This window comes from Ursus americanus, chromosome 35 (assembly GCF_024610735.1).
Source record: "Ursus americanus isolate L20-20 chromosome 35, mUrsAme1.1.p, whole genome shotgun sequence".
NCBI classification, from domain to species: Eukaryota; Metazoa; Chordata; class Mammalia; order Carnivora; family Ursidae; genus Ursus; species Ursus americanus.
In genome coordinates this window covers 2,489,408-2,512,639 of record NC_142161.1, presented here as the reverse complement: position 1 = coordinate 2,512,639, position 23,232 = coordinate 2,489,408, and the positions used below count along the sequence as shown (strand labels likewise).

Genomic DNA, 23,232 nt, shown 5'->3' with positions numbered 1-23,232 from the left:
GAGCACGATACCGAGGCTGAGTCACTGCTCTTTCTGGAAATGACGAGGCCAAGGCACCCGCCCGCCTCAGGGCCACTTGGCCTCGGATTGGTCGGAAGCTCGCTTTGAAGAAGGCCAAACACACGCTGTGACGTGACGGTAGACGGGCACCCGGGGGCGCCTGATTTTCAGGACAGCTGGGCCCGGGCTCTCACCTGTTGCCTCACTTCCCCTCCCCGAGTTCCCTTCTTCGGTGGGGCGGGCCGGGGAGGGGCGAGTGCGGCCGTCGGGGGGCCACAAAGCCAGAGAGGGGGAGGGGAAGGGGGCGTTGGCGAAAGGGATGCGGGAGTTCGGGTGGGGCAGGGCTTGCGGAGCAAAGGAGAGGGGACCCCACCCCCGTGGGCCCCGGGTAGGCGGCCGCGAACCGCAGGACCTCAGGCTCAGGCGGAGGCCCCCCAGGAACGCCGTCTCTCAGCGTCCTCGCCCCCCACCCCGGGTTCTGCTGTGCCCGCACCCGCCCCGTCCCCACCTCACCCACCACGCACCCGCCCTGCTGCCCCCCAGGACCTCGGCTCACTTGCGGAGTGGGGCCCGTTACTGGGAAGTGATGGGGAAGGCCTCCGGGGCTAGGCGGGCCGGGAGTCGTGGCCAGCGTGGCTCCCCTCCTCTTGGAGCTCCCCTCCTTGGCTCCCCTCCTGTGCCCAGCGATCCGGATTCCTCTGGCAGAGGCGGCTGCTGCCCGAAGTAGCTCATGGTTCTGTGGGCTTCCCGCAGACGCAGCGAAGGCAAGAGGGGCGGAGATGACCGGTGTGATCCGGGGGGGGACTCCTTTGCCCTGGTTCCACGTCTTTCACAGACATTTCAGATCCACGTGTGTGAGCTCGCCTTCCCAAGAACACCTCACCCATCCAGCGAAGGTCCCCCAGAGGGACGGCCAGCCACACCCAGCGCCCTTGCCTGGAGCCAGTGTGTGGTCAGCGCCTGAGGGGGTGACGGGGATGTGTGCACCTGCGAGGACAGGGTGAGGGGCAGCTCCTTCTGTTAGGTACCAGGTGGGCAGTGTCAGCCTAAAGAGGGGGGCTCAGCCTCCAGTGTGTTGCTCACCAGAGCCCACTGCCCCCGGGCCACACCCTCCGACCAGCTATTTCCCCAAAGCTAGGTTCCCAAAGGTTCGGCACCTCTGCATGACAGCCAGGGGCATATCCAAGAAGGCCTACATTTTTATCTTTGTTCCCCCTCCACTGGTGTCTGCAGATGGTGACATCCAGGGCTGGCTGCAGAACAATAGGCTCCCCCCGAAGTCACTTGTGGGACACCAGGGACACCACCTCCTGGACCAGTTGTAGACTCCACAGACTCAGGCTCAATTGAAGTTAGCAGTGGGACAGTGGGGCATGCTGAGATTGCGGGGGGAGGGGGGGCTGGGAGACGGGGAGCAGCTTGCCAAGAAGGGAAGACAAGTGGGGATACACAGTCCACAGTTAGAGAGTCAGAGCCAGAACCGAAAAAGGAACTCGTGGACTCAGGGGTCAGGGGAGGGCAGGGCTTCAGAGAGCCACACTCCAATCTCGGTTCCACGGCAAGTCCTCTCTGTGATGCACCCCAACTGTCTGTCAAGTCTCTGGACTGTCCTTCCACGTGAAGGAAGAGTGCAAGGGCCACTGCCTGGTACTCTTCTCTGCGCCCAAACTCCCCATCCCACCATCACTAGCCCCACACCCCTGTAACCTGGCTCTGCCCCTCGGTAAAGCCCTGATCTTGTGGAAGCTTAACCCATTTCCTCCTGAGTGCTTTCTGACTGGGTAACCCCATTTGCTTCTTGGGGGTGGATAAGGCGGCCAGTGGGGGGTGGGTGCTGCCCATTTAGCCTCAAGTGGTCAGCACCCAATTTAGCAAGCTGGCCGGAATCCACAGACAACGGCCTATGCGAGGAGGTAAATGGATGACCGATGCTACTACCTACGCTATCAGCCCCAACCCCCACTCCCTCCACACTTCTGCTCCCTGCCTTCAGCCCCTAGGGCCCTCATTCTCAGGGCTCTCTCTGGGTTTGGTCTATGTCTGCCCTTTTGCTTTCAAACTCCCTTTCTCTCTCCCTGTTTCTGTGGGTCTCTCTCTTTCTCTCTGTCTGTTTCTATCTCCCTCCATCAGAAGTAGCAGGGGGGTCTGGGCACGGTGTGTTTCCCACCACGGTACAGAGGGTGAGCAGTCATTGCTCTTTTGAAGGAACTAAAACCCGCCTGCAGCAAGAACTGGTGTGAAGTCATGTGAAAGTGAAGTTTACCAGGGGCCACAGCCTTGTCCTCACACTGACAGCAAACCTGAATGGGCCACTGAAGTTCTCATGGTGGCCGTCAAGGCCCACTGAGAGCCTTGCTGTCTTTTGCTCCTGCCAATGTCAGCCTCCCTTGGTACAGTAGTACAGTTGGCATTGGCTTGGAAAAGCTCAGGGTGGCAGTTCTGTCCCAAAGGTGGATAAAGCACAGTGGGAAGACAGTTTCCCATTTCTGTAGGTCTCTATATTTATAAACCATTGGAGTGACTAGGAAGGAGACAGAGTGGGAAAGAGAGAGTCCCTCAAGTACCAGCACACAGACAGGCAGAGAGAGACAGTCTGAGGTTGGGCTGGACAGAAGCGAGACAGTAACCATCCTAGGTGCAACCTGAGAGGGGGACTGGGACGGAGATTGAGGGGGTGGGTTTTCAAGAACGATGTCATGGTTGTCCACAACCTGGGTGATGGCCTGTGTGCTTATCGGTCTCCAGGGCTTGCCCTGGGCAGCGCCTGTTGGACCACCTGTTTGTTTGGGAGGAATCTGTCTAGCAAAACAGTGGTGGTGGATCCTGGAGCTGGAGTACTGGGTACATAAAAGGGGAAAGGGCATGGGGTGAGTGGGCTGGTTGGCCAGGGCTGCTTGATTAGGCAGGAGTAACAAGCAGGCTGTTCTTGCACTGCGGGCCATGGGTCTGGTGACCGCGGGAAGATGGTGCAGGTGTGTCCCCTGGCGATAGCAAGACGCCTAGCCCTAGGAGTTGCGGAAAGTGTTTTCCTGGCTTCGGCCTGTGTTGCTCAGCCTTTGACACTGGCGGGTGGAGGCCTCCGCGATGGCCAGCAAAAGCACCAGGCACCTCCTTCGAGCCGGAGTCGAACCAGCGACCTAAGGATGTCCACACGTGTGTAGTCTACAGTCCTCCGCTCTACCAGCTGAGCTATCGAAGGGAGCACGATACCGAGGCTGAGTCACTGCTCTTTCTGGAAATGACGAGGCCAAGGCACCCGCCCGCCTCAGGGCCACTTGGCCTCGGATTGGTCGGAAACTCGCTTTGAAGAAGGCCAAACACACGCTGTGACGTGACGGTAGACGGGCACCCGGGGGCGCCTGATTTTCAGGACAGCTGGGCCCGGGCTCTCACCTGTTGCCTCACTTCCCCTCCCCGAGTTCCCTTCTTCGGTGGGGCGGGCCGGGGAGGGGCGAGTGCGGCCGTCGGGGGGCCACAAAGCCAGAGAGGGGGAGGGGAAGGGGGCGTTGGCGAAAGGGATGCGGGAGTTCGGGTGGGGCAGGGCTTGCGGAGCAAAGGAGAGGGGACCCCACCCCCGTGGGCCCCGGGTAGGCGGCCGCGAACCGCAGGACCTCAGGCTCAGGCGGAGGCCCCCCAGGAACGCCGTCTCTCAGCGTCCTCGCCCCCCATCCCGGGTTCTGCTGTGCCCGCACCCGCCCCATCCCCACCTCACCCACCACACACCCGGCCCTGCTGCCCTCCAGGACCTCGGCTCACTTGCGGAGTGGGGCCCGTTACTGGGAAGTGATGGGGAAGGCCTCCGGGGCTAGGCGGGGCCGGGAGTCGTGGCCAGCGTGGCTCCCCTCCTCTTGGAGCTCCCCTCCTTGGCTCCCCTCCTGTGCCCAGCGATCCGGATTCCTCTGGCAGAGGCGGCTGCTGCCCGAAGTAGCTCATGGTTCTGTGGGCTTCCCGCAGACGCAGCGAAGGCAAGAGGGGCGGAGATGACCGGTGTGATCCGGGGGGGACTCCTTTGCCCTGGTTCCACGTCTTTCACAGACATTTCAGATCCACGTGTGTGAGCTCGCCTTCCCAAGAACACCTCACCCATCCAGCGAAGGTCCCCCAGAGGGACGGCCAGCCACACCCAGCGCCCTTGCCTGGAGCCAGTGTGTGGTCAGCGCCTGAGGGGGTGACGGGGATGTGTGCACCTGCGAGGACAGGGTGAGGGGCAGCTCCTTCTGTTAGGTACCAGGCGGCTAGGGTCAGCCCAGCAGGGTTTGTAGTTTTGCATGCTCTGGTCCTCTCAGGCTTTCCTGCAATCCTCTCTTACTTATTTTGTTGGAAGCAAGCTTCAATTTTGAGCACCGGTATTTTGTTATAGTGAAAATATGTCTATGGAATTTAATTACGAATAAACCGTCAAAATTGTCTCATTGATTGCAGCCAAATATACCACAGCAGTGCACGTTGTCATTATAGGAGAAAGAGTGGATGGAGGGCAGCTCAAGTATATATGGGAACTTTGCTTAATTTAACATAAAACTCTTAATTAACATAAAACTCTTCCCAAATATAAAGTGTATTAATTGAAAAATCAATAAATTCGTTTGGTTTGTGTTTATTTATTTACGTATATACTGATTTACTAATCTATTGTTTAGTTTACAGAACTATTCCCCAAAACATGAAGAATAACAACGTATAGAATATAAAATGTAGATGTTAAAATAATGAGTGCTCAGTCCCGAATATTTAACCGTAATCTTGCAGGAGTTTCATTAGGGAGTACAAAGAAAACCTTGGTAAAGGTAGCTAAAATAACAGTAGTCTGAATTAATAGGAACTAATCCACAGAATGAAATAGTCCAATCATAGTTGAGTAGGGTGCATATAAAAAGAACAACCCGGACCCATTCTGGACACTAAAAATAGAATAGCACGTGTTAATTGGTTCTAGAGAATGAGAATGTTTTTACCTATGTAAGTAGAAGTTTATATTTCACATCAGATCTTCGTAAATATTAAGTATAAAAATAGAACATTTTTCAAAAGTCTAAGGGGATTTCATTTTTATCTTCATTTTTATCAGTTTTCATATAAAGTAAATGGTGACATACAATTATCATAATCATTATCCAGATTCAATAATCTTCAGGGTTTTACTGATTTCTTTATTTGTCCCTTTCTTTTGTATTTTCTTTTCAAAAGTAGGCTCCATACCAGATGTGGGGTTTGAACTCACAATCCTGAGATCAAGAGTCCCGTGCTCTACCAACTGAGCCAGCCAGGGTCCCCTCTTCTATTTTCTTTTATCTGAAGTATGATAAAGCAAACCTAGATGTCATGTATCACCACTATTTATATTTCAGCATGATTTCCTAATCATATGAACATTTATTGCATATCCACAAATTTATACCTAATAAAATTAACATTCATTCTTTTGTACTTTAATACATACTGCATATTGAAATTTCTCTGATTTTCTCAAAATGGCACTTAAACAGGTTTTCAATCTGATCAGGAGTGAAACAAATTTTACACATATATTTGGTTGGTTTGTCTGTAAGCCTCCTCTCTTTTATTTTTTTTTTTATTTTTTAAGATTTTATTTATTTATTTGACAGAGAGAGAGACAGCCAGCGAGAGAGGGAACCCAAGCAGGGGGAGTGGGAGAGGAAGAAGCAGGCTCATAGCGGAAGAGCCTGATGTGGGGCTCGATCCCAGAACACCGGGATCACGCCCTGCGCCGAAGATCACGCCCTGAGCCGAAGGCAGACGCTTAACCGCTGTTCCACCCAGGCGCCCCGCCTCCTCTCTTTTAGATCATTCTCTCTCTGTCTTTCTCTGTCTCCTCTCTCTTCTCTCTACCAATGAGATATTAAAGAGATTAAATTAGTTCTTTCAGACAATGCTGTACATTCTTTTTTAGTCTAATGCTTTCTTTTGTTGTAACTTATACTGCTCTTCCATTTCTTGAAACTAGAAAATTAACTGTTAATGCTTGATTAAGTTCAGGTCAGAATTTTTACAAAAGTACTTCAGAAGCAATGCTGTGTACTTCGTGTATTGAGTGTCACCTCAAGAGGCACATAATGATTCAATTTTAAATGTTAATGTTGGTCAGTGGGTTCACATGCAGAGAGCTTGATCTGTCCACTGTAAATTCCTCCATCAACTTATTGTTAAATATTAATATCATCACAGCTAAATCATGACTTCCAATGTTATATTTATTCCATATTTACTGGCTAGATTTCCTCTTCATAGAACTTTTATTCACCAACTAGAACTACTTAGTTATCTTACATAGAATTTACATATAATAGGTAAGGATGATGCTTGATTCTTACCCATTAATTGCCAAATTCCAGATTAAATAATTTTCTCCCTCCCTAGTTATCCCCACTGGTGATCAATGAGTTGTTCTTCTTTCTGCATTTGAGAGAACATTATATGTTTTTATATTCAATGTATTGCGGTAAGTATTCCTTTTGGTCATTAGTTTTTTCCATCTTTGGCCAGTGGAGACTTGTTGGCTCCTGAGAACTTTTGATATGGTCCAGTAGTTTTCAGAAATTCTTGCTTTCTTGCTAGGTCTCCGTGTATGTTTCCTGCTCCAAATCTGAAATCAGATAGTCTTCTAAGAAGCCATAGTTCTTTTTAATCAGAATGGTTTTTAGAGACCACAATATTTCAGTTATTTCATGGAGCAGCGATTCTCTTTTCTCTGTAAACTGTAGAAGAGGCATATATATATATCTGTCTTCTCAATGGGGAATCAGTAACATGTACCCAGCAGGGTTGTGAGGATGTCCCTCACGAATCCGACACCTGCTGTAGATTGCATTTTTTGTACTTTTTAGTATGTAAGAGAAATTTAGAGGGTGGATTTTTTAATTTAAAAAACATCAAAACATTGGCAGTGGTGGAATTCAAATTCATTAATCCAAGAGACTGTAGCCTAAACCCTGGGCATTGAATCACTCTGCCGCATTATCTCATACTTAACCTCTTCACTTACCTTCACATTTTCTGGTCTAGACGAGGGTGGTTGAGTTGAGTGGCACCATTTGTTTGAGAAGATAATTATTTGCATTCTAGAAAGTGAAATCCCTGAGGACCAACCTAGAGCCAAGCACAATCCTGGGCAAAAAATAGCCACTCACCGATTTGTTAAAGACGCACACGACTTGATCTACGTCACCACCCAGGAGCACTGGAGGGGAGGAGCTAAGGAGGAAAGAGAAATGTCCACTCCCACACGCCACCCATGCACCCAAATTTCAGCTCTTTACACCACTCATTAGCATGATACCGACAGACCTAGGAAGAGCCGTGCGTGGAGACTAAGAGTGACTGTGGGTGTAAGGCGAGCCCAGTATCTGCTCCCCTTATTGCTGGAAGAATGTGCTGTTTTTATCTGATAATGGGATCGTAATAGCAGCGAACCAGTACGCTGTCGGGTATGATCCTGAAGAATGAAGAAGAAACAACTGTTTGAAAGAATATTCTCGGTAAGCAATCAAGGATGGCATCTAGGGCACAGAGGGCAGAGATGGCCCAGCTAGGATCTCGCATATGTCATCCATAGCAACTGGAGGCAAAGAGACACTCAGACGCAGGTCGATGGGGACCTTGTAGAAGTTCTCGTGTGGCTGCTTCTGTTTTCTCGGGGAAATGGAAGGCAGAGGATGAGAATGTATGAGGAGGTGTTGGCTGTTTTGAGGACACAGGAGGAGGGGTGAAAGAACAGTCTTTAAGAATGTATAGTAAAGGGCTTGTGAAAAACAGTAAGATATGCTTGAGATCACTGCTATGAATTTAAACTGAGGCCAGTCTAGCATCACTTTCTCTCCATTCTAGTGCGGCTAAGTGAGTGCAGGGACTGGATGCTTTCTTTAAATAAGGATTCTGATTTTTTGTTAAGTGAGTACGCCTAAGCAGAAGAGGGGACAACCATACTCAAAGTCCCAGATCGAGAAGCCCCCAGAAAACTTGAAGTTTCTCTTCATCATTCTTTTAAGGACATGCGCCACCTCCGTTTCTTCACCCCCTCCTTGAAATGAAGTTTCCCTCTTTGCCCAAAGGCTCTCTCTTCTTCACAACCTCTCTAAAGAGACACAGAGAGGGTCGACTCTTAGATTGAACTTGGGTTGCAGTGGACACCAAATTCCACCCATCCACTCTTCGGGGCTCCCTAACCACATGCACAGATCACGAAGTTCTCACAGTTCAAGAGGTAAAAATGTCTAATATGAGTTTGGATTTGGGGTCTAAACCTTCTCCAGCTCTTCGAGAGCAAGCATGAGCTAATATTCCAAGTTGGTTGTCAAGGATCCCTGACTCAAGTCTGCAAGAATTGAAACACCTCCCTCCTCCCATGGGTATTGCCTCCTTGCTGACAGTTTCACTCAGACCCTCTCCTTCCTTCTCATTTCCAAGAACAGAAATAAGACCTGGAGGGAAGGGGAGACACTGCTTCGAGAGACCAGAAGTGGGGTCTGGGAGTGGGGAGGCAGAAACGGGAGGGGGGGCCTAGAGCTAACAGGCCAAGGGGGACCTGAGGACCAAGGAGCCAGCTCTGAAGTTGCTGGTGTGTGCCGGCGACAGTACAGACCCACAGGTCTGAGCCCTGTGCTCTTGCCAAAGGAGTTGCCCCCTGAAGTTCACTCACAGACTGGCTGCAGAGCCTCTGCGCATTCCCGCTTATGAGGGGAGAAATGTAAAACAAAAGAAAAAGCACTCCTTGTCCTTTCCTAGCCCTTCTATCAATCCTCCTATCGATCCACGTGTGGCAGTTACTTCTGTGGACACACCTGCCACTGTGAAGTCTTAAAATTTGTTTCTTCCTGACCCCTAACCTCCTGGTGATCTGGGTCTTTGGAGATTTATATCAAAACACTGCCAACTGGCAAGACTTTCCAGAGCACTACCTGGCCAGAAAACAGGGGCCCTCTGAGCTAGAACAGTCTGAAATGAAAGCTCACCCTCGACCCTCCTGCACTACTCGCCCACTCACCCCACATCCAATCCAGTGCTACCCTACCAAGGCATTGGGGTGATTATTCGTCGTCTTTTATTCTGTTTCTCAACTGGCAAAAGTTTTGCTTGGCAGCGGTGGGATTCGAACCCACGCCCCCGAAGAGACTGGAGCCTTAATCCAGCGCCTTAGACCGCTCGGCCACGCTACTATGCACTGATGGTGGCTCTTCCTTTTTTTTTTTCTGATAGTAACTACCTTTCTTTATGTCTCAGCTCGGTCGCACAGATTTGTGTTCTGAAGTCCTAACCTTAAGAGCAAGTGGAGGAAGGGTTCGGAGAACAGCAGGGCTCCTCAAGGAAGCTTACTCCCCCACCCCCGCCACCTCCCGCAGGCTCTGCATTGTTCATCTCCTGCCCGGGGTTTACAAGGGGGGTATTTTACCGAGAGAACGAAATTTGTAACACAGTAGAAGGCTGTGGGCCTTTTGCAGGTGCCGACTATGTTTCATTCTTGTTGGCTTCCTCTCAGTCTTGCTACAAATTTCTTAGGAAGATAAAGGAAGATTCAAGCTAATTAAGGCCACAAAATCCTACCTTCCAGGGAGCGTAACTTACCGAATGGAGATTTAGGGCATTTGCAAATGCCTGAACACCTACTTAGAGCTGGAATCTGACCAACAACCTAAAGATGCCGGTGGAACTCTACAGTCCTTCCTTTCACCAGACGAGGTAGCGAAGGGTTCGCACTCGAGGCTCTGCTGAATTATTTCTTCAGAGAACACCAAGCCCTTACATGGTTTACACTTTATTCCTAAAACACTTGGAGATGTCTCCTTTCTGCTCTCAGAGAGAGAGCAGATGCTCATTCCTTTCGAATTTGACGGTTTTAGGACTTTAGGGGTCTCGCAGATCCCCGCGCTGGCATCTCAGCATTGCAGTAGCGACCCTGTGACACTGCTCTGTCTGCTCCGGAGCTCGTGCGGGGAAAGGTCCAGGTGAGCAGAGACCGCAACACTCAAGTTCTCTGCCGGCGAATTCTGCCTGTCTCAACGCACCGCTCAAAGCCATGCCCAGGCCCCTGGAAGAAACATCCTCTCGAGGCCTTCCTCCAAGCCCAGTGACACAATGTGCTCATCTTCCCGAGAAAGACATTTTAGTGAGAAGTGACAGGAGAAAGTCCCGCAGCTGCACAGAGGCTAGACTGGGGCTTCCAATCCCCGCAGCTACCCTCTCCTATCAGACAGATTTCATAATCACAGAATATTCTGCCCCTATTTACAGGTCGCCTTCATGTGATAGCTGACAACATTTTTCAGGAGCATTCGGGTTCCGCCCGGTTTTGCCGCGACACATTACATCCAAAAGAATCACTATCTCCCTAGAGCGGTAGTTCTTAACTCTGTCCGTTCCTGAGAGCACATGCGGAATTTTAAAAAATCCTCACAGGGAGGCCGCGCTCTAGACCAATTACACCCTAATCTCTAGGGGTGGTATCCAGGCCCCGGGGTTTTACAGCTTCCCAAGTGCGGCCAACAGAGAAAACCAGTGCCTGATGAGATTTCAACACGCCGTTCTATTCCTTCTTAAAGGACATCTCACTTTGTCCTGCAGGTCACGTCAGACCGGCTGGAGCCAGAGACTGTTTCTTTGGACACCTGCTGTGACACCGCCAGGAAAGCTCGTCGCCAGGTTCAATGCCTGGGTGGCGGTTGCCAGCTGCCGCTTGGTTCCCATCACCAGACCACAAACCACAGCCCGTGGATTGCCAAGGACCGCAGATTACAATGAGAAGCCACGTATAGGAAGGACTCTTCCCTAGTCCCTCTAGGTTCCTCTATTTGTCTTTCAGTGTCGTATTTTTATCCATCTCAGGATGAACGAGGGCTCCTCACTCTCTTATCTCCTCCCCCACACCCGGGGTGAACTCTGGATTAGCGCCTTAGTTCTAGGAGCAAATACATCCCTAAATGACACCTGAGAACGGGCTTTCCAGTACTGGATTGCGTGGATCTTAAAGGTTCATTTAATCCTCGGAGGCTATCAATATATTCTAAAGTATTGACTTTTCCGTGGCCTTTTGCACAGGTTATAGAAGAGGTGGGACAGAGAAGCCCCTCGCAATGTCACTGTGCTCTTCCCAAAGCTTCAGCCCGGGAATCTGGGAGACTGTCTGAGGCCAGGAACCTTGGGGGAAGTCTGGAGCCACTCAGAGCAATCTGCACAGACACTTTAGAGATTTTCCAGGTTAGGAGAGTCTAAAGGTCGTAGTGGGTATTGTGCTGGATAAATCCGAGGTGCGGGGCAGGGAGAGAGGGGCGTGGTAGCGGGGGCTGCCTCCAGACACAGATGCGCGGGCTGCATTTTCGCGGATTCTGGTCCTATCTGGTGGGGGCGGGGCGGGCGGAGCCCAGGGCTTCGTCTTCGAGTGTGATGGCCTGGGGAGGATGAATTGTAATCACTTGAGCCTGGGGACAACTATCTGTTGCTTCTTCCTTCTGAGGTTTTTGTTGATTGTGGATCAACAAAATGAAGGTCTCTCTTAGAAGAATACAATAAGAAGCGTAACTCAGGGTAGCCCACCAGGCAGCGGCTAAAATGTGAAATCCAGTCTCCTCCCCACCTGGTTGAATCCACAACACATAAAATAACAATGTAACTGAATCCAGTGGTATTTATGCCAGAAAAACAAAGTTGATTTAATATTCAAAATCAATGTGATTTATTATTTCAACAGACTAAAAAATCATATGATCTTACCAAAAAATGCAGACAAAGCATTTGACAAAGTCCACTTTCATTCCTGACATAAACTCTCAGCAAATTAGGAAAAGAAGGAAACTTCCTCAACCTGATAAAGGGAAGCTATGAAGAACTTCACACTTCGTGATACAAGACTGAATGTTTTCCCTGTAAGATTGGGAGCAAATGTAGACATCTGCTTTCATCACTTTTGTTCAACATTGTACTGGGGATCCTTGTCCTACCAATAATGGGGAAAAAATTGAAATAGAAGGCATCCAGATTTAAACAAGTAAATCTATTTTTTATTCCAAGAAAATGTGAAAGGCTATGTAAAAATCCTACAGAATCTGCAAAGCTATAATAAGTGAATCTAGCAAAGTCGTTGGAGACAAGGTAAATATTAAAATTAATTGCATATATTACTGTTTATACTATATCTGCACATGTATAATTGTACCTAGCAATGAACAATCAGAAATTGAAAATTTAAAAAGCAATTCAGTTTACAACAGAATCTTTAAATACGAAATACTTAGGGACAAAATATGTCCAAGATTTGTACACACACACACACACACACACACACACAAATGCTGAGATGGATGAAAGAAAACCTAAATACAAGGAAAATCATTTCACATTTGTGAATGAGGAGACTCAATATTGTTAAGATATAAATTATCCCTAAATTGATTTATAGATTCAATGTAATCTTAATCAAAATAACAGCAAATTTTGGCTTTTATTTATTTTTTAAGACAAGTTTTTAAAATTTTAAGACTTATTTTTAGTAATCTCTACACCCAATGCAGGGCTTGAACTCACAACCCCCATGTCAAGAGTCACTTGCCTTCCAGCTGAGCCAGCCAGGCACCTCTGGCTTTCTTTTGTTTTGTTTTACTTTTAGAAATTGACCAGCTGATTCCAAAATTCACATGGAAATTCAAAGACAGCATGCTCAAAACAACTTTAAAAAGAACAATAAAGTTGAAGCAAACTCACTCTGCCTAACATCAAGATGTATAAAAGCTACTATAATCAAGACTATAGTATTGGCATTAAAATATAAAAAAAAAATAGTCTATGTAACAGGAGTACAGAGATAGAACCACACAAAATATTATCAATTGATGGTTGACAAAGTTTCAAAGGCAATTCAGTAGAGAAAGGTAGCCATTTTTAATTTACTTCTTATTAAGTTTTTTATTTTAACTCCAGTATAGTTAGCATACAGCTTTATATTAGTTTCAGGTGTACAATATAGTGATTTAATAATTCTATATATTACTGAGTGCTCATGATAAATGTACTCTTTAGAAAGGTAGTCTTTACAACAAATAATGTTAAAAAATTGATCCTTACTTCACACCACATAAAAAATTAACTCAAAATGAATCATAAACCCAAACCACAAAATATTTAGAATGAAATCTTTGTCACCTTGCATCGGGGAAAGATTTTTTTAGATGTGACACCACAAGCATGATCCATAAAAGAAAAACGTGATTAATTGTACATCAAAATTAGAAAACTTCGCCCTTCAAAAGCTACTGTTGAGATATTGAGTAGACAAGCCACACAGTGGGATATAATAGTTGCACCCTCAATCTTTAAGGATGATTTTGCCTCCCAGGGGACGTTGATAATGTCCGGAGACATCTTCAGTTTCATAACTGGGGCAGTATCACTGGTATCCTGTGGGTAAAGACCCGTGATGGTACTAAACATCCTAGAATACACATGACCCCCACAGTAAAGAATTATCCAGTCCGAAATATCACTATTGTTGAGGCTGACTAGAGTAAAAAGCCACATGGACAATCTTAATTCTTGCCTCCTTTAGGGCACAGGCCAGTCAGATTCCAAGCATCTACTAGAATGAGCTCATAACTCCTTGAAGTCGGGAGGAGGGGACAGTGCCTGGATTCAAATCTGTATGTAGGTATCCAAATCATGCCCAATGCACCTCTGGGTACCAAGGGCTGTACACGTACATGGGGCAGGAAAGGCATTGCCCTCGAAGGCCAGAAAGCGAGACTGTTTCTTAAAGAGCTCAAATTCCGACTTCAAGCCCATCCTAGGACTCTTTTCGGGCTAGGCGGAGTCGGGTCTTCCTTGCCTGGCTAAGCCCGGTTGTTGAACCACTTCCCTGAGCTGGCGAGCAGCGCCTTCCTCAGTGATGAGCTTCCGGCTTAACACATCTTTGCTGTCCTGACGGTGGACTCGGAAGGGGAGACGGAAAGGGACAGGGCGGGGGGGGGGGGGCGAAGTAGTGCGAACACCAGAGGAAAGTGGAAGGGGAAATAAGACAGAACACCCTCTAAGTAACCCATTAGGGGTCTGACAGGCAGCAACAGGGACCACAGAGACACTTCGGGAGCTGTGTGCAACTGTCTGAAGTTTTTACTTTAGCTCTGAGTGGGAATGCCGAATTTTTTCGAGTTAACTCTTGAGACAAAGGCTCACTTCACTCCCTGCTCCCCTCTATGCCCCACCTTACCGTTTACTGCACTTTCAGGGTTCTGTCAAGATTCCAAAACTATCTCCCCTCTCTAGAGTGCCCCAGGTTAAATGCCATCCCTTTAGCAAGCAAGGCCTTATTCCCTCCCTTCCGGACAGAAGGGGGATCGAGGATCCGGAGGAGTGTGTCTTTTAGTGATCTGCTTGATTTACGAGCTCCCTGCCGGTAAACTGAGTCATTCATTCGCTAGTCGCATTCCGTCAGTTTAGAGCCAAGTATTTAGAAAACTCAGATATTAGCTTTTAAGAATTGGTCAAATCCCGTAGGAATCTACACTTTTATTTGAAGTGAAGATGAAGGCTGTGACTACTTAACGTTTAGAAACAAAACCCTGGCAGCGGTGGGATTCGAACCCACGCCCCCGAAGAGACTGGAGCCTAAATCCAGCGCCTTAGACCGCTCGGCCACGCTACCAACCCCACGAGGGAGTTTTGCCTACACTTCCTAGTTATATCTTTCTGCTCTTTATTCAGCATTGTCCTCTGAACCTCTAGCCTGAGACCAAGACTGGAGATACTGCCAAAGGACTCTAAGGAAGAAATTCTTCCCTTCCTCCTCCTCTCCACTGGAACCCCAACCTGCATCCGCCCACCCGCGGAACAGCTCTTCTCACTCCAGAAACCGAAGGGAAAGATCTTTGAAACAAACCATCCGCTCCGGAAGCGAAGCTCTTGGGAACTAGAGCGTAAGAGCCCTCCGAAGACAGGGGTCGCGTCAGCTTCCTCCTGCCCCCCAGTGAGCGCTCAAAAAGTATTTACTGAACGGAGGAATGAATTCTTTTTGACTTCAGACCGCTTTGGGGTTGGGGTTAGGGGGTAAAGGGTGGTGCTGGTGGTGTAAAGAAAACCAACGCTGCAGTCTTTGCTAGATTTTGAGTTTGATACTTTTCAGTTCTGAAGCCAGAAAAGAAGTATTGAAGCCTCCAGGAAGCGTGGAACGTGAGTTAAAAGGACCAAGAACAAAGCTTGACTCCTAGCTCCCTTTTGCTCCTTGAGACCCGAGCGCAGAGAGGCGGTGCCAGTCTATGCACGCTTCCTCGTCTTGGCGGAGCAGGGTCTGCAAAGGCTTCCTCCCCCAATTCTGCTTCAGAGTGGCTGGATTCCTGCGGCTGGGAAGCCTTCTGTACCTTTCCTTAGAACCTATAACTCTTCGTCTCGCGAGAGGTCCCCTTTCCCCTGAGCAGTTGTAGCCGGGTGGCTGCTGTTAACTACTGGCGACTGGGGAAGGAGACGGCTGGAGACGCCTTTATCTGGGGACAGAGCCCAGATTCTGAGCCCACACTGGTGCTCCTAGCACCCGGAATTCCTGAGAACTCAGCGTGCTCCCCCGCTCCTCATCCTCCCCAGAAGCCCAAGCCTGCAGGACTCGGGTGAGGAGCATAGGAGCAAGGCCAGAATGGAAGAGAAAAATAGATTCTCACCTGCTCTCCTCTTGATCCAGGGAAGAGTAGCCACACCTCGGTTCTCCATACTTTAGCGTTTTGTCTTAGGACCCACCAAACTTCGGTTTCCATGCACCTTATGTGAAAAGGAATTCTTGCTCTTTTTGATTGCAACCAAGTGGAAATTACAGAACGCCAATGTGCTGATGTGTCTCTTTTGCTAGTGTGTGACAGTAGCAAAGGAATTAATTCACAATGACTGCCTAGACTTCAGAGAAAAACAGGTGCCTTTCTCAGCAAAAGGCTGGGGGATGCGGTTGGGGTATGTTTCAGCCTTCTGAAGGTGGAGATTGTGGCTCCCTGGTGACATCCAATCACATTTAGATAAAATTATTTATTTGATAAAATTAGGGATATTTGGGGACAAATTTACACAAAGAGCTTTGAACAGGGAGGTTGTATATGTTTATGTTTTATGTTTCCCTCTCTTTTACAAATATCCAGTCTATGGCAGGGAAGAAGCACCCAGACCTGGGTTACTTTCTTAAAAATAGACAATAGCCATTGTCTCTTAATCAATTATGCTTCCTAAGAAAGGGGAAAAACAATCCCATGATGGTGTTGGAGGTTCTCAGGACACGTGAAAGGGATTCTCCCCCAGAGCCTCCTATGCACCCCCCCAAATATACAGAAAATGTGACCTTATTTGGAAACAGGGTCTTTATAGAGGTAATCAAGTTAACATGAGGTCTTTAGTGTGGGCCCTAATCCAATAGGACTATTATCCTTTAAAAAAGGAGAAATTTGGGCATAGAGACAGAGATTTCTTTCTCAAATCCCATAAATTTCAACATATAAGAGAAGGGAGAGGAATGGGAGAGCAGTGCTAACTCTGAGATGTTCTGTGGACTCTCAGAAAAAGAACTGCAATGCATTTTGAAGGGTATAGGTGTAGACATGCTGGGGCCAAGGTTCCCTACTGGTGTGGAGACAAATAACTGAAGAGAGGGGGGCAGGGTTTAAAGCATAGAGCAGTGGTAAACCAGGGTCCTGAAACTTGCTTTTCAAATAGGTTGCTGGGTGATGCTGATGTTACTGAGCCAGGGACCATGCTTTGAGAATCACTGCCATAGATACCACTTTTGTATTTTGGAATTCTGATAGAATGAGGAAAAAGAATTGAGGAAGTCAAAGATTTGCAGACATCTTGAGAGCAGTGCCCAGGGAAGACGTGCGCTTGATGTGACAGCAGTGGGAATAAATGAGAAGTCTTATTTATAAGTGAGGGAGAAAAGCCTGGCAAAACAGTGAAGCCTAATGTTAAGGACATTCTCCCAATATTGGAGAATGGTAGTGGCCACTTTACCACCCTTGAGATGCCAATAAAACTTCGACCTATGTTGCCCACCTCTAGAGACACTAGAAGTCTCAAATGAGCCACACAAAACAGATTCGAATGGTTCTATCTTCTGAGTATTAAGTACAAAGAATTCCCATATACCTCCTGCCCCCACGTATGCATAGCTTCCCCCGCTATTAACATCCCACATGAGAGTGGTGTATTTGTTACAATAGATGAACCGACATCACACATCATTCTCACACAAAACCATAGTTTACATTAGGGACTCATGTGGTTTCATGTGAATTTTAGGATTGTTCATTTTTATCTCTGTAAAGAATGACGTTGGTATTTTGATAGGGATTGCCTACATTTTGGGTCCAAAATGGGGGTAGGTAGCACTAATGAAATGCAGAAATGAAGTCTTGGGGAGTCACTATGGTTTTTAGTGTCACAAGGTTGGATCTTACAGGTTTGAACCCTGGCCCTCTGGTGCCCAAAGTGGGAATCACATGGGCCGAGAATCTTAACGTGAGCCAAAGGCCCGAACAGCACATCCTTTGAAAGACATGCGACCCCTCCCAGGCAGTTTCTGAGAAGCCTTGCGATGTTCTTTATACACTTTTATTACTCTGATCTCCTTATTACCCAGTCTTAGTTTCCTCACATTCTGTTAAAAACATGAAATCTCTTGCTCAAATCCTGCAATTAAGCTCAGCCTCTTGGGGACTGAAGGCCATTCCATCCCGGCCTTAGAAAAGCAGAGTCTTATAGACTTTTAGCATCCCCTTTTAGCATCCCCGTAGCCTATCCTACTTGCCAAGACCTGAGAGCATCCAGACACAGCTCAGACCACACCCAGGGCTTGCTCAGTCTAAAGAAAAGCCAAAAGATGGGTGGCACTGGTCGTCCACTTAGCAGGACAGAATGAGACTTCTCTGAATGGAAAGTGTGCTTCCTTGGGAGTCTGAAACCATGCGCTGGCTGGAGAAAGGAGGTTGGACATTTTCTGGAGGAAACCTGCCCTAGCAGAGCCGAATGCACATGCCATGTCAAACTGATTCTACCTAGTGTTTGGCTGAGGACATTGCCTGAGAGATTCTCACTCTCAACAGGTAACCATATGTTTATGTTTAGGTAACTCCTCCCCTTTTCTGTATAGATAATCTGTGTGCTGGTATCTGGCACACCATTTAGTGACCACATCCAATGAGAACTGGCACCTGAATTCAGTCTGGTTTCCTAGAATTTACACTTAAACTGAATGAGAGCTGGAAGGCTCTTGGAGATTTTAGTGCTGGTTTACCAAGAATTCCAGGAAGAGGAAACTAAAAGATTCCATGGTATTCCCGATTTCTGTGGGTTGTAATCTCCTGTTTTCCTCTACACATACCTCTGCATTTGTTTCATCTCCATTTCAAGTACTTATTAATGCCCTGATATGTGCTGATCACTTTGTTAGGTATTTGGAGACTTAGAAGTATGAATCATACAAGCTTCCCCTCAAGGAGCTGAGGGAGAAGCTGAGGACACTACACTAATGCATATGATTCTTAAAACAAAATGAACTTAGTAGGCTATAGCTAAGTGCACTGAATCTCCTTCCCTTTTTCTTTGCCTTCTCATTTATTCTTTCTGTCTTCTGTGGCATTTTCCAAAAGATGGACATAGGTGGGGCGCCTGGCCGGCTAGGTTGGTGGAACATGTGACGCTTGACCTCACGGTTGGGAGTCCAGCCCCACACTGGGTGCAGAGATTTCTTAAAAATAAAATCTTTAAAAAAAAAAAAAGATGGACATAGGAATAGACGGGAAACCACAATTTAGAAGTAGTTCTGGAAAATTAAAAAAATAAAATTAAAATGTGTGCTATTTTTGACATCTTTCATATAAGATGAAGAAGTATGGGAAGGAGAACAGAACGATTTGGCAATTTCATAAACAATTGAATGTATGTTGAAGGGGTAATGTCAATATGGATGCTTACTTCTTGGTGCCGTGGATCACCTGCATTGTATCTGTCCTGTTTGGTATCTTGAGAGTGGGAGCGAAGAGGAAGGAATGGCAAGGATAAAAAAAGTATCCCGGGTTTCAGAGGAGAGAAGAGATGACATCTACTCTGTAAACAGCAAGGGCATTGTGAATTATAAGAACATTGAGATGGGTTTTCCAGGGTAAGTGGTGTTTGATAGGTATGGTGAAATGAAACATCATTCTAGCTGGTGAAGCAAATGATCACAACTGAAAAAGGTGTGAGTTCTATTTGGAGAATTATAAGCAGATCAAGTTGACTGGAACTCAGATCTGTTGGCAATATACAGCTGTCATTTGGTAAATGTCGATCTAAATATTAGAAGTAAAAGCAGTAAGGTAGAGAGGCACATACGGAGAGTAATTTAGTGTAGTTGAGAGTCTTTAAGTTGAAAACAATGTTTGCTAAAATAAAAAAAAAAAAAGGAGGATTTCTGTGATAATCCAGGAAAATCTCATAGATTCCAAGAGTGGAACCCACTGAGGCCTCTGGAGTGCGCCATACCTAGAGACTGAGAAGGTGTCCGGGCTCCCTTTCTTGCTATCCCCTCTCCTTGTGCTTTGGCACGCTCTCTGTTGTGCTCTTTCTATGGTGATGCTTTCTCTGCTTCTCAGTTCATGTGGTGGAATATGATTGACCTTACAGCTCCTACCACTCCAACTTCCTTTCTAGGAATTGTGGGCTAAGTAATTTGGACCAAACTCCTTGAAGAAAAATGATTAAAATATTGGATAAGATTTTACCAAATCTCCTCAAAAGCATCAAAGTACTAAAATGGTAGCAAGAAACTACGAGGCCAGAATCTAAGCAGAAGATGGAATCTGAGAGATAAGGGTAGCACTGACCTTGTAGCTCTGTAGGCTAACTTTGTAGCCTTATTCCTAGTGCACAGCCCAGCACAGAATTGGGAGTTGAATTAAATAACGAATTAACAAAAGCTTGTTCTGGCGGAGACTCGAACTGTAAGAAAGGTCCCTATACGTAAGGAACTTGAGGAAGGAGGTTGAAAGTCGGTGGCTATCCTGAGTCAAGGAGAAAATTAGTGGGAAGGCCCAGTTTTCAGCTGAGAGACCTGTGGTAGTCAACTTCCTCTACGCCGCATTTCTCTTAATTTTCAGACTGCGGCCGGGGGGCGGGGGGCGGCGGGACGTGGACTGTGTTACAATGTGCTGGGTTAGGCAGATTTCTCCAATCTTAAAATAGAGGTGGCTGTTATCACTGGCCCTCATATTCCGTTATCCCTAGCAAGAGCCCGCAGACCAAATTCCAATAGTAAATAGATCGAAACGAAGTTCGGCTTTTGTCTATTTCCTACACTTAATTCCTCTAACAAAGGCCCAGGATAAAAACTTCTCTTTTCAAAGAAAGAACCAAAACGACTGCTCGCAAGGCCCTATAGCTCAGGGGTTAGAGCACTGGTCTTGTAAACCAGGGGTCGCGAGTTCAAATCTCGCTGGGGCCTTCCGAAGGCTGATCATTATTTTAAATCCTTACTGGACCACCACCCCCCCCACCCCGCCCCAGTAACTTTAACCCCTGCGGAAATTCGGTTCCGCTCTCTTCTCGCCGCAGCCCTGACTACCCGAATAAACCACGCTGAGCAGCTCCGCCGCCTCCCACGCGCTACTGCGCAAGTGCGGTTCTGCGGCCTGGAGCGCGGCGGAGTGCATTACAAGCCGCGGGAAGCGCCGCCTGCCTCCGTGGACGCCCGCGCTGTGCTGAGCCGCCGCGAGAGCCCTTCCCGAGCGCGGCCGGAGAAGACCGTGGGAGTCGAGCCACGTCCCCCGCCCTGCACAGGCTTGGAGCCCAGAACAAGTTCCCCTCCCCGAAAGGGAGGAGCCGTCCGCGGGAGGCGTTCGGGAGAGAGTAGGCAAGGTTTCCTGTTTCAGTGGGAAAACGGAGGTCGAGACTTAGGTCACTAAGTTTGTTATTGACTCAAAGGAATTGCGGCTGCTTCTTTGAAAAACCTTACAATATTTTCTCCAGAAGTCCTTTCTCGCAGAAACATCGGGGTTACCCCTATGTGCTCTCTTCCACGTCCCCTCCCTCCCCGAGTCTGTGGACGTGTAAACGATAGAGAGCTGCGGGTCGCCTGTGCAGACGCGCCCGGATTCCGAGGCGAGCACAGGAAGTGAGGAAATGCGAGGAGGCGCGAGCGCGAGCCGGGAGGCGCGCCCTCTGCCTGGCGCCCGACCGCGCGGTCCGAACTGTGTGTCCCACTGCCGCACTCCCTAGTTGTCGAGGCCCGGGTGGCGGCTTCCACGCCACACACATCACGGCGGGAGGTCCCGGGCCGCGCGCTCACTGAAGCCAACGGCCTCCGGGCGAGCAGATGCCCCCTCGTGATGCACGGAGTCTGGGGGTGCCTGTGAGGAGCCCACGGGGTGGTCCTGCTTTGGAAGCCCCTCCGTGAAGCAGGGGAATCCAGCTGTAGAAGGGTTGTCCCCAGAACTGCGGGCGGGACTTTCTCACAAGCTGGTTTTATGATTGCGATGGCCGCTCGCCGGCAGAAGATCGTTCCTCTGTAGGTATCCTGAATAGGTGCCTCTAGAGAGGCGCTTCCCGTGCCCCCTTCGATAGCTCAGCTGGTAGAGCGGAGGACTGTAGTGCGCTTCCTGTGTAGGCATCCTTAGGTCGCTGGTTCGATTCCGGCTCGAAGGAGGAGCTGCAGTTTTGGGGTTTGCGGCCCTGCAGGGAGCCGTTCTCTTGTTTCCTCCGGGGCTCTTTGTCTGCTGGAGTCGACTTCTCCAGGCCTTATTCCTGTCCCAAAGACGAAGTTTGAGCTCGCCAAGCACACGTGAACAAATGGATCCCATCGGGCACAGTTTCTTATATAGCGAGGAGGCGAGTGTGCGCCAACTTTGTCAGCCAATTGCAAGAATTCTGAGTTAACCTTCCTTCAGAGGTTTCTTTTGGCTTCCTAGTTGATCCTCGACTGCTGCCCGAAGTCCACGGTTCGGAGACCCAAAACCTCTAGTTGATAACAGCACGTTATATATAAACGCAGTGTGCGCATGTCTGCGCCGTGCGGCCTGAGCGGCTCCAGTTTGCGGAAGAAACCGCCTGAACTGGGACCGTCGTCCCGAGTGTGCGCCCCACTCCATACACACATCCATTCAGGGGGAGGCCCTTACACGGCAGTTTTAGTTTATTTGTCTTTTTATACATATTTATAGTTGTACAAAAAAGATTTTGAGCCAGAGCCGGAAAGGGCAACAGGATTTGAAGCGAGTTGGGCTGAGACTGGGAGAAAGAATTCCAGACCGAGGAAACGAGTGAAACAAAGGTGGGGAGATGGAACACTTGATTCTCCTTCAGGGGCCTGGACAATCCGAACACACGCCAGGCTGGCGCCCTCCCACCGATTCTGGCTCCTGGTATTTTGATGTCCACCGTTTCCCGCCCCTAGGACGTTAGGGGGCGCGACGTAGTAGCAGCCTGACTCGCTTCCCGCGCGTCCAGCCTGGGGCTCAGGACCCTCCAGCCTCGCAAGCGAGCTCCGCTCGGGTCCTCGGACTCCCGCCGCTTTTCTTCCAGGTTGCCGCCAGGCTCCCGCCAGGAGCTCGCGCCTAGAGCCGTCCGGAGGTGCTCGGTGGAGCTCACCCACGCGGCCTGCGGTCTGGAACCTGCCCCTCCTCACCCCGTCCGGCCTCTGGATCGGGGAGAATAAACGAGGCTAGCACCCGAGTCTGGCTTCAAAAGAGTGGGACTTCATGAAGATGGGAGAAAGGGAATCAAAGCAAAAAGTAAATGTCACAATGTGGCACGGAACTCCGAAGCAGCCTCGTGGCGAACTGCAGACGGGAAAGTACTGTTCAGAGGAAACATGGAGAGGTGCTGAGAGTCGTGGCTCGTTGGTCTAGGGGTATGATTCTCGCTTTGGGTGCGAGAGGTCCCGGGTTCAAATCCCGGACGAGCCCCAGCTTTTGGCTTTTCTCCTTCCTTCGAAACTATGCAAAAGTTCAGTTCTGTACAAACTTTCTCGCTTCCCGTCTGTTCTGCACAAGAGAGGTGTGCTGTAACGCGTGCGAGAGGGGGCTGATGAGCTGTGCGGGGAGAAAGTGCCTGGTCTCCTGGACTCTCCGCCAGCGGACACGTCGGAGGGACCGCCTCGCTCCCGGGAGCAGGGGCCGGTGTCCCAAGTCCCGCTGTCCCGGAGGCCATGTCCTCGCGGCCGCTGCGCGTGGGGCTCGGGTCCGCAGGCCCTCTCCTTTCCAGGCAGGGCCGCCCGCGGCGCCCACTCCAGAGGCA

The 23,232-nt window shown here is 48.8% G+C and overlaps 6 non-coding genes across 6 annotated transcripts; 3 read left to right on the top strand and 3 right to left on the bottom strand.

Moving 5' to 3' along the window:
* Positions 1–3,109: 3,109 nt before the first annotated feature.
* Positions 3,110–3,199, bottom strand: TRNAY-GUA (transfer RNA tyrosine (anticodon GUA)). Its single transcript is given in 2 exon segments — positions 3,110–3,145; positions 3,163–3,199. It is a non-coding gene; the product is annotated as a tRNA-Tyr (tRNA).
* Positions 3,200–9,091: 5,892 nt separating this feature from the next.
* On the bottom strand, positions 9,092–9,173 carry TRNAL-AAG (transfer RNA leucine (anticodon AAG)). Its single transcript has one exon. It is a non-coding gene; the product is annotated as a tRNA-Leu (tRNA).
* A 5,386-nt stretch (positions 9,174–14,559) lies between these two features.
* TRNAL-UAG (transfer RNA leucine (anticodon UAG)) lies at positions 14,560–14,641 on the bottom strand. Its single transcript has one exon. It is a non-coding gene; the product is annotated as a tRNA-Leu (tRNA).
* Positions 14,642–20,370: 5,729 nt separating this feature from the next.
* On the top strand, positions 20,371–20,443 carry TRNAT-UGU (transfer RNA threonine (anticodon UGU)). Its single transcript has one exon. It is a non-coding gene; the product is annotated as a tRNA-Thr (tRNA).
* A 1,108-nt stretch (positions 20,444–21,551) lies between these two features.
* TRNAY-GUA (transfer RNA tyrosine (anticodon GUA)) lies at positions 21,552–21,642 on the top strand. Its single transcript is given in 2 exon segments — positions 21,552–21,588; positions 21,607–21,642. It is a non-coding gene; the product is annotated as a tRNA-Tyr (tRNA).
* A 1,187-nt stretch (positions 21,643–22,829) lies between these two features.
* Positions 22,830–22,901, top strand: TRNAP-UGG (transfer RNA proline (anticodon UGG)). The gene has a single exon. It is a non-coding gene; the product is annotated as a tRNA-Pro (tRNA).
* The last annotated feature ends 331 nt before the right edge of the window (positions 22,902–23,232 follow it).